This window comes from Leuciscus leuciscus (genome assembly GCF_965113295.1).
Source record: "Leuciscus leuciscus genome assembly, chromosome: 3".
In the NCBI taxonomy this organism is placed as follows: Eukaryota; Metazoa; Chordata; class Actinopteri; order Cypriniformes; family Leuciscidae; genus Leuciscus; species Leuciscus leuciscus.
This window is the reverse complement of record NC_138727.1, coordinates 13,395,767-13,406,061: the sequence shown is the minus strand read 5'-3', so window position 1 is coordinate 13,406,061 and position 10,295 is coordinate 13,395,767. Positions and strand designations below refer to the sequence as shown.

General features: G+C 36.5%; 2 long non-coding RNA genes across 2 annotated transcripts; both read right to left on the bottom strand.

The window, feature by feature from the left end:
* Window positions 1-1,863: 1,863 nt before the first annotated feature.
* Window positions 1,864-5,244, bottom strand: LOC309495911. Its single transcript, XR_014204867.1, has 3 exons — window positions 5,138-5,244; window positions 4,872-4,992; window positions 1,864-2,587 (listed from the first exon to the last, which is right to left on the bottom strand). It is a non-coding gene; the product is annotated as an uncharacterized lncRNA (long non-coding RNA).
* A 128-nt stretch (window positions 5,245-5,372) lies between these two features.
* On the bottom strand, window positions 5,373-6,511 carry LOC309495914. The gene is made up of 3 exons (XR_014204870.1): window positions 6,371-6,511; window positions 5,680-5,769; window positions 5,373-5,606 (listed from the first exon to the last, which is right to left on the bottom strand). It is a non-coding gene; the product is annotated as an uncharacterized lncRNA (long non-coding RNA).
* Between the last annotated feature and the right edge of the window lie 3,784 nt (window positions 6,512-10,295).

Sequence of the window (10,295 nt, the reverse complement as noted above, 5' to 3'; positions counted from 1 at the left end):
TGGATACATTTTTACATTATTTACCTGAATGTCTAAAAATAGATTGGAAAGATTGTGCAATGGGCAACCGTATAGGCTACTTAGGCTACACTCAAATTATGAGATCACTTTAAACATTTCATTTAAACTTGAAATAAACAGAAAGGATTTCAGGAAGGATTTAGGATTTTGATAAATTTACATTATAATAAGAAATAATCAGAATATGCACTGTTCCTAGGTCACTAATCAAATAGAACGTGACCTAGCCAATGCACATTTGTGAAATTGATCATGTGTTCATGCAGCTTTAGTGCTGCTGTCATTTAAGCAATATAATATAAATATAAACAATTTAAACAATAGGCCTATAATATAATATAACAATCCCTTATTAATCTAATGATTTATCAGTACCTGAACAGTAGCCTACAGTTTTTCTCGATTGCTTAAACACATTTCTTGAAACTATGCCTCGTATTCTCAAAACTGTAAACACAAATCCATGAAGTCTCACCCAATTCCCCAAACATCCTATTTTCAGGTCAAAAGGAAGCTCTACACTCAAAACCATTCACTCTTGCTGAAAAAACTAATTTGCCCTCAGACAGGACACACAAGCCCTCAAAATCACACACACAGCATAGTCAAAACAACATTTCCAAAACTGGTAAGTTATGTTGCCCCCCCCCCCCCCTCCTCCCCTCACAAACCTTTTCACATGATGAACACAAAAGACACACAACCAATGGATACATTGGCACATTTTCATTCATTCATGTACTAGTTAGTACAACACACACACAACAAAACAATTTTTTTAATTTTTTTTACTGTATTCTCTCCTCTAAACATTTTTTTTAATATATTTACTTACAGTAAGATGTGTCTGACCATCATATGACAGTAAAAGAGCACACACAAACCTTATTCTAATATGGAATTGTATTGGAATGGTAAAGGGTGTTGGGACGTGACAGGAGGGCCTCCACTCAAGGAGACAATATGATGAACACGTCTAAGAATGTTCCACATATGGTTGAAATACCATCATTTGCCTAGAAAGATAACATACTGGGAGTCAAGACTATAAAGGAGAAAGGATGCCCTCCCTTCACTGTCATCTGACTGCATGACTGCTGGCCTTTTCTTGCAAGAAAATAAACCTCATCAAAGACTATTGGAAATGTTTGTCTTTTATTCAGTAATAGAATTTTGTTTGCCACCACACCTCCCTGAAGGTTCTCGAGGCGACGGTAAAGCGACTAAAATTTGGCCTTACTCGTAGCCCAGCCTCCCTCCCCCATAGTCATACCATTGATAAAGACATGGGCAACTAGAGTGGCTTGAATTTCATCTGAGACTGCTTGTCTTCTTGCCCCTCCTCCTCCTCCTCCTCCTCCTCCTCCTCCTCCTCCTCCTTATCCCTCCTCGATCTCTTCCTTCATGTCTTTCTGGATCCATTGTTCCAAAACTCAGTAAACTGATTTGGGCCCTTTTATCTATCTATTGAAGGATCTGATTGATGTGTGTTCAATTTTGACTCTTAGTGTTTCTACCTGGGTAATTGTGTGCTAACTGAGATGAAGCTGTGCTGACTTGAGTGAACAATATTGAATGCTAGTGCTTTCTAAATGACAACATGGTGTAGGCAATGAAAAATGAAGGGATTTGTGTGTAGAGTTTTGCAGTGACAGTTCAACAAATCTGACTCATGTGTCAAAACAGGGAATAGTGTTTATAGTTTAGTGAAATGGGTGTGCTTTCTGATAAATGGCATTATGGTTTTGAATTTTAGTTCAAAAGCCTGGTTATAGTGTTTAAGCAATTGAGAAAAACTGTAAATTATTAATATTATTATTTGAAAACATACCAACAATCGTATGTATTTTCTTGAAAAGCTTTATTGTTATTATTTTTATTTTTATTAGCAATGAAGTAGGCTAATACAATAGTAATGCAATGACAAAGTGTTGCAGTAACTTTGGGGTGTCAAGTTAAGATGACGAAATATTGTAGCAAATCACACTTTTTCATTTTGTGTTTGATCTTAATACAAAACCATGTGTGTGTGTGTGTGTGTGTGTGTGTGTGTGTGTGTGTGTGTGTGTGTGTGTGTGTGTGTGTGTGTGTGTGTCTACTAAGGAACTTTGGTTAAGTGCAAGAAGAAACAGTTGTTGGAAGTTACATTGTAATGTCTTGTATTTTAGCGGTAGAAAATAAGCACAGATGCTTGGATGAGCTCTTTAGATGCACCATATTTATGTGTTGCACCGTTATTTGCACCCTGATAGGCGAAATCGCTGCAATAAGTGTACGGAAAGTAGCCACCACCACCAATGCAATACTGCAAAACAAATAAATGTACAGATATAAATGCCAATATACTAAGGAATAGACATATGTCACAAATGGGACAAAACTTATAAAAGTCAAAAGAAAATCCAGCCTCAATTTGCTGTTTAAAGATTAAGTTCAACATTTCTGTCATTTGGAATACTCACATATTGTGCATAGCATTCTTTCGGCCTGACCCCAGAACACATTGCAAAGGCCTCATTGTAATCGTTGAAAACTCTGAATGTTACATATCCAGGGTCGAAATCCCCTGAAAGAAAATCACTGAATCATTCTGGAGTCTAAAACACACAACTCACATTTTCAATTCAAGCTGTCATTTTTTATTCTCTATTTCTAATTCATTCTAATACAATGATGTATGATGTGATTTACAATTTTTAGATAAAAAGCTCTAAAATTGTTGCTCCCCGAAAGAGAAAACTGACTGAATTTACAATACTTCTCAATATAGCATGATCTTGCGGTAACGCTGAGAAATGAGAATACAATGATTTTTGTTTGGTGATATGGTTGCGCATTTCAAAGCTGTTATGATGGTGCAAGGAGATGAACCCAAATGCAGACAGTATGCAAGTGAACTACGTTTATTACAGAAAAACAGGGAAAACAAAACCCACGAGGGGGCAAAACAAGACAGGATCGACTATATAAGACTAACAAGACTAGACTAAGACTCAGACAGAAAACTGAACAATAAACTAACAGCTAAGACATGAACAAACTCTTCACAAGACTTTCAACAGGTTACTCACAGTTGGTTTCACATAAAGAATGACAATGAACCGGCACAGGACAGCAAACACAAGGGGATTAAATGGGGAGAAACTAATGAGGGAAACAGGCGACAAGGGTAAAGCAATGATGACTAAACGAGGGTAACAAGTGGGCGGGGTTACGTGACGAGACAACGCAAGCACACAGCCCAAACAAATGGCCATGTGCTTACACAAAACATGGGTCTGTCATGATCCTGCCTCAAGACCAGGGGAAATTAAAGACTAGATGGCAGAATCATGACAGAAGCAGTATGTGAAAAGAAATAGAGGTTAAGAAGTGAAAAGGAGTCACCAAAACAACACCATAATCTGAATCCGTCAAATAGAAATACAGACCCTTTCCAAAAAATTAGAATATCATGGAAAAGTTTATTTATTTCCATAATTCCATTCAAAACGTTAAACTTCCATAGATTATAGATTCAGGGCCCACAACTTAAACGATTTCAAGTATTTAGTTGTTTATTTGTACATAATTTGGGCTTCCAGCTCATAAAACCCACGAAAACAGGATTTCCCAAAATTTGAATATTACATGAAATCACACAGTAATTACACAGTAATACCATGGTCATTGAACCAGGTTTTGGTTCTTTTGGCAGTGTGGGCAGGTGCAAATCCTGCTGGAAAATGAAGGAAGCATGAAGTGCTCTGAAAATGTCCTGGTAGACGGCTGCGTTGACTCTGGATTTAATAAAGCACAGTGGACCAAAGTCCTCTTTTCTGATGAGAGCAAATTTTGCATCTCATTTGGAAACCAAGGTCCCAGAGTCTGGAGGAAGAATGGAGAGGCACACAATCCAAGATGCTTGAAGTCCAGTGTGAAGTTTCCACAGTCTGTGTTGGTTTGGGGAGCCATGTCATCGGCTGGTGTTGGTCCACTGTGCTGTCCACTCAACGCAGCCGTCTACCAGGACATTTTCAGAACACTTCATGCTTCCTTCAGCAGACAAGCTTTATGGAGATGCTGACTTCATTTTCCAGCAGGATTTGCACCTGCCCACACTGCCAAAATAACCAAAACCTGGTTCAATGACCATGGTATTACTGTGTAATTACTGTGTGATTTCATGTAAAATTCTAATTTTTGGAAATCCTGTTTTCATAGGTTTTATGAGCTGGAAGCCCAAATTATGTACAAATAAACAACTAAATACTTGAAACTGTTTAAGTTGTGGGCCCTGAATCTATAATCTATGGAAGTTTAACGTTTTGAAATCGAATTATGGAAATAAATAAACTGTTCCATGATATTCTAATTTTTTAGAAAGGGTCTGTATTTGTGTCAAATGCCAGCAACATGCTGAAAAGAATAGGGAAATGAAAAGAAGGAAACTGAATTTTTGTGACCTCAAATTGTGACCACATCATGAGTATCCTGTAAGCTCATGGTGAGATCAAATTGTTGACTGGGTAAATAACACAATTACTTACTTTTGTTTAGGGAGTAATGCTATATTGTAATGCATTACTTTTAAAAGTAACCTTCCTCAACACATGAGTTTGTGAATTGCTTGTATTATTGTTGCATTCATGTTGATAAGGAGACTAAAGACTTAAAAAAAATAAAACTTTCTAAGTTAAATCTGTTCTGGCTGCACTGGCCATTAACAATTCTATACTTCTATATTTTTACCAAAGGTATTATGAATGAAAAAACTGAGAACCACTAATCTCAAGCTTTCTGTTCTGAAAGTCTCATCTGCAAGATAATTATCAATATTTATACTGCTCATGAGTAAATGTAAGATTTACCTCTAACATATTTTCCATACAATTCATTAGTCCTCATCTTGTCGCCAACATCATAAACAATAGGAACAGAAATTCCTCTATCAGCCCTGCATGCCCCTGCGCCATCTTTTAAAGGATGTTTCTAGGGGGGAAAAAGATGATAAATGTAAGTTCTAATTTAGCTTTTAATTACACTTAGACTGCCATTAGTTTTTCAAATCTCAGAAATACTGAGCTACAGTAGATCTCGTATTGCCAGAAGATGAAAAGTAAATTTGAACAAGTACCTTAAATAAGTTGTAAATATTCCTATACGGTTTCAGAAATTGGTTCTTAGTGTGGTAGCGTAAAACGGAAGCAACTCTCCAGAACTCCAGCTCATGATCATTGGTAACATGCCACACGGCAATATCTTTTGCATGGATGTCAAAATAGCCAGGATTCTGTAATAACAATAAGCAATGAGTGTATGTAATGCTGATTTGTTTGTTGATAATTTTATTTAGACTGTACCTTGTCGTCATTGGTTGCAGATTCTGGAGTCCCAAATATGACTTTATAAGCCCATGTCTCATCTCCCAGAGGATATTCTGCAGAATTGCTTTGTTGGCCTGTCCAGCGATCACCTACAGTGCATTGCCCGTGTATGTTGTTCTCATACACTGGCCACCAGTGTCCAGCCTCCCCCATTGGTGGTCATGTCACAGAATGTTTGGTAAATCTCATTGTTTTTAGAGAGCAAGTGGTACAAACCATCTGGGGAACATAGTCAGAGTATTATAATATTGTGATGAAATGAGTGTGTTGTGCTGAAAGTGATCATACGTACCCTTTTTCTTCCCATGTTTCTTCAGAAGTTCTCTGCAACTTTTTGCAGTGACTTTTAGCACCTCCGGGCTATCAGGTGTAGGGGTATTATCTGTAGGAAACAACATTCTGGAATTTACAGATGAATGAGTGATAAAACATTTTCAATTTGTTAATAATGTTTAAATGTTGTTAATTATCCCATTTAAACATGATTTAACAGTCTCATCTTTAGATAAGTTAATTTACCCTCAGTTCCTTCCAAGTCACCATAAAAATAAAGAATAAGAAATATTGTTTCTTTTTCAACTCTTTTGCTTTGAGAGATGAATGTTTCATTATGCTACATATGCAGAATTTTTGGCTCACTATACTTACTCGATTCATAGAGTAGAATGCTGAGTGAAAAGCACAACAGGAGGAATCCAGCTGACTGCATGTTGTAATGGTGAATAAATCCCTGCACAATGAAAAATTAAGGTAACACAAATAAAACACTGCGAAAAATATAATTCCAAGCTTCCAGCCCACTTCATTATCAGTCTCTGAAAATGTTGAGGTAAAATGAACCTGTTAAACAACATGCTTTATAAACAACAGCACAAGTTAAATCATTGAAACCTCTTTAATTTGTATAATAACAATAATAATAATAATAATAGTTTAAATAGTAAAAACAAATTTCAGAGAGCCCAATATGTTGGATTTCTTACCTAGGTGGAGATTAGACAGAATGTCAGATGAGGTCCAAGTTTATTACATTAGAGCAAATCCTTATATGTGGAAAGCTGATTCATCTTCACCATTTGTGGTAGATTGCACAAAACTGATAAGATGAAAGATTCATAAACCCACACATTCCATAAAGTTTGCAGAACTTAACTAGCTGATATAAGATGACCAGCATTTTCACTGTGGCCTTCCTTCCTCATAAGACTTTGAGATAGCCAAACTGCAAAGGTTCCAAATGAGTAACAAATTAAACAAATTTGTTCTTACTAAAATAACTTTTTCCAAATTCCAACATGCACAGTCAAACTCATAAATGCATTAAAATATACACTACCGTTCAAAGGTTTGGATTCGGTAAGATTTTCTTGTTTATTTTTAATAAGACTCTTATGCACACCCCATTTATTTTGTTAAATTTACAGCAAACCATTAATATTGTGAAACATTATCACAATATAAAATAAGTGATTTATATTTTATTATATAATCAAATGTAATTTATTCCTGTGATGGCAGAGCTGAATTTTCAGCAGCCATTACTCCAGTCTCCAGTGTCACATTATAATATGCTGATGTAATAATTTAAGACTTTACTGTCATGCATTCTTGCTGAATAAAAGTATTCTTTGCATTTCTTTTTTTCTAAAGTACTAATGGCAATGACAAAAACTTAGTCCAATTTTAAAGGTGATCGAATTTTATTTAGTGAGAAACTTAATAAAAAGGTTTATGGATATTGTTTCTTTGACACAGATGTGTTTTTAATAAAAATATTAGTTGGGAGGTTTTTATCATTCATACCACTCATACCACAATCATATAAGGCCTGTTCAATTATCCACACTTGCAGTCTTTGCACTTGACTACTTGTCTACTTACATGACATATTTCCTGTATTTGGCCCAAATGTTCAAGTGCGTGCGAAGACCGCAAGAGTGTAAAGAACTTTTGATTACCCGATGGGACACACTTAGGGGCAGTTTACACGACACCGTTTTCAACTAAAAACAAGTTTTTAAAAATGGTCTCCATGTAGGCTAAACAACAAAAACGTGAATCTCTGAAAACGATGACATCATGCACATACGTATTATGTGTTCAGTCTATAGTGTTTCATCGCCATCTAATGGCATGGAAGCAGAATACAGCATTTTTAGTGATTTTCATTAGAGCAGTCCCGCCCACAAAGGAGGAGATATATATATATACAGGTGCTGGTCATAAAATTTGAATATTATCAAAAAGTTGATTTATTTCAAGAATTCAACTTAACAGGTGAAACTAATATATTATATAGACTCATTACATGCAAAGTAAGATATTTCAAGCCTGTATTTGTTATAATTGTGATGATTATGGCTTACAGCTTATGAAACCCATGAAATCAAAATCCCAGAAAATTTGAATATTACACGAAATCACACAGTAATTACACAGTAATACCATGGTCATTGAACCAGGTTTTGGTTCTTTTGGCAGTGTGAGCAGGTGCAAATCCTGCTGGAAAATGAAGGAAGCATGAAGTGCTCTGAAAATGTCCTGGTAGACGGCTGCGTTGACTCTGGATTTAATAAAGCACAGTGGACCAAAGTCCTCTTTTCTGATGAGAGCAAATTTTGCATCTCATTTGGAAACCAAGGTCCCAGAGTCTGGAGGAAGAATGGAGAGGCACACAATCCAAGATGCTTGAAGTCCAGTGTGAAGTTTCCACAGTCTGTGTTGGTTTGGGGAGCCATGTCATCGGCTGGTGTTGGTCCACTGTGCTGTCCACTCTACGCAGCCGTCTACCAGGACATTTTCAGAACACTTCATGCTTCCTTCAGCAGACAAGCTTTATGGAGATGCTGACTTCATTTTCCAGCAGGATTTGCACCTGCTCACACTGCCAAAAGAACCAAAACCTGGTTCAATGACCATGGTATTACTGTGTAATTACTGTGTGATTTCGTGTAATATTCTGATTTTCTGGGATTTTGATTTCGTGGGTTTCATAAGCTGTAAGCCATAATCATCAAAATTATAACAAAAAAAGGCTTGAAATATCTCACTTTGCATGTAATGAGTCTACATATTAGTTTCACCTGTTAAGTTGAATTCTTGAAAGAAATCAACTTTTTGATGATATTCTAATTTTATGACCAGCACCTGTATATATAATTTTTTGTTTTTTTGCCAATTTTGTCCCGCCGTCCATTTTCAAATAGACAATGCGCCATTGGAATGCGCCATTTCCCATTCCACTTCTTGCGCATGTTTTCGTGACAAAATGTGGTTTTGGGACCGGATAGAGTCGTTGGGTGACAGAGTTGTTGTCAGCTCGTGTAGTCTGTAACCCCCTGTTGCAGATCATTTACGTATAGTGTCACATAGTGTGAACACCACAACGACTTCAAGACTCCAGAGCAAGTCATGTAGTCCAAACAGCACAGCGATCTGCCGACGTTTAACATTGTGTAGTGTGAACTAGGCATTAGTTTTCTTGCTTACTGATTAGTCCCACCTGTGTCTAGTTTACTTCACTGTGTATATACACGTATACCATGTTGTTCAGTTCTCTGTCGGTTATTTGTATTAGTTAATATCTAGATTGTGTTGTGTGTTTCTCCTGAGTATTCCCCTGGTTCATCAAAGACTTCTAGTATTTACTTATATGTCAAGCATTTTGCATTGCTGTCACATTTTAGTGCCCATAAAGTTTATACAGTGATATTGTGTTATTGAGGACACTAGGAAGACAATTGAAACAATATTCTCAACATGTTTTGATTAGAGAGGGAAACAATTAATAAACATTTCTTATCAAATTACCAGGTTTTCATGTTAAAAGTGTTCACCACTTGGGGACATCCACTCAAATCAAAGAAATTATTTAAAATCCACTGCCATGTTCATTTAATTGGGATATTGTTATAACGAAAAGGTAACTAATGATCTTCATCTTTAAAAATTGTGTTTAGTATTTTATCTAGCATATTTAGAGAAATATACTGCGTAACAGGAATGACCAATTAATGATTCATGCTGAATATTACTTTTAAAAAGGTCAAATGGCTCAACAAGCCAGCATTTCACATCATGTAGTTGGACAGCTGGGTATACTGATAAAATATTGGCCCATTTCCTGATGTGGTAACCGACATGGTTAGCATTGGACATAGTTATGAAATACCTTATGTTTCTGCTTTTGACTTGAACCTGACCAATGTATTTAGTCCTTGCACACACACACACACACACACACACACACACACACACACACACACACACACACACACACACACACACACACACACACACACACACACACACACACACACACACACACACTCACACACACACACACACACACACACACACACACACACACACACACACACACACACACACACACACACACACACACACACACACACACACACAAAAAAAAACTCTCTAGAAAATAATTTGGCCTACAATGTACAATGGTCAGCAAAATCTGTCAACACAGTGGCCAACTAGGCATTGATTTTCATGTAAACTGACAAAGGAGTATAGGTCAATAAATAACGATTAAAAAATATATTTAACATGACATCTTTTTGTGAAATATAATTATTTTGTTTACTGAGGTCAATTGAGTCCACCTGTGTTTTGAGAACAACCGCCTTAAAAGCGACAGCAATGGAATGCAAAATATCTATACAGATAAGTAACTACAGTTGACAGCAGATCTAGTAATCGATGCATGATTATGTGCACCAAAATCAATAACAACAACAACAACAACAAAAAGTCTTTATGTATACAGGGTTACAAGCATTTGTCTTGTAAAATGCGCTAGATTTAATACATGAGTCCAGCACTTCAAAGTGGCTGCACATCATGAGCCCACGATGTGAATCCAAATTAAGCATGCAGAAATGTACA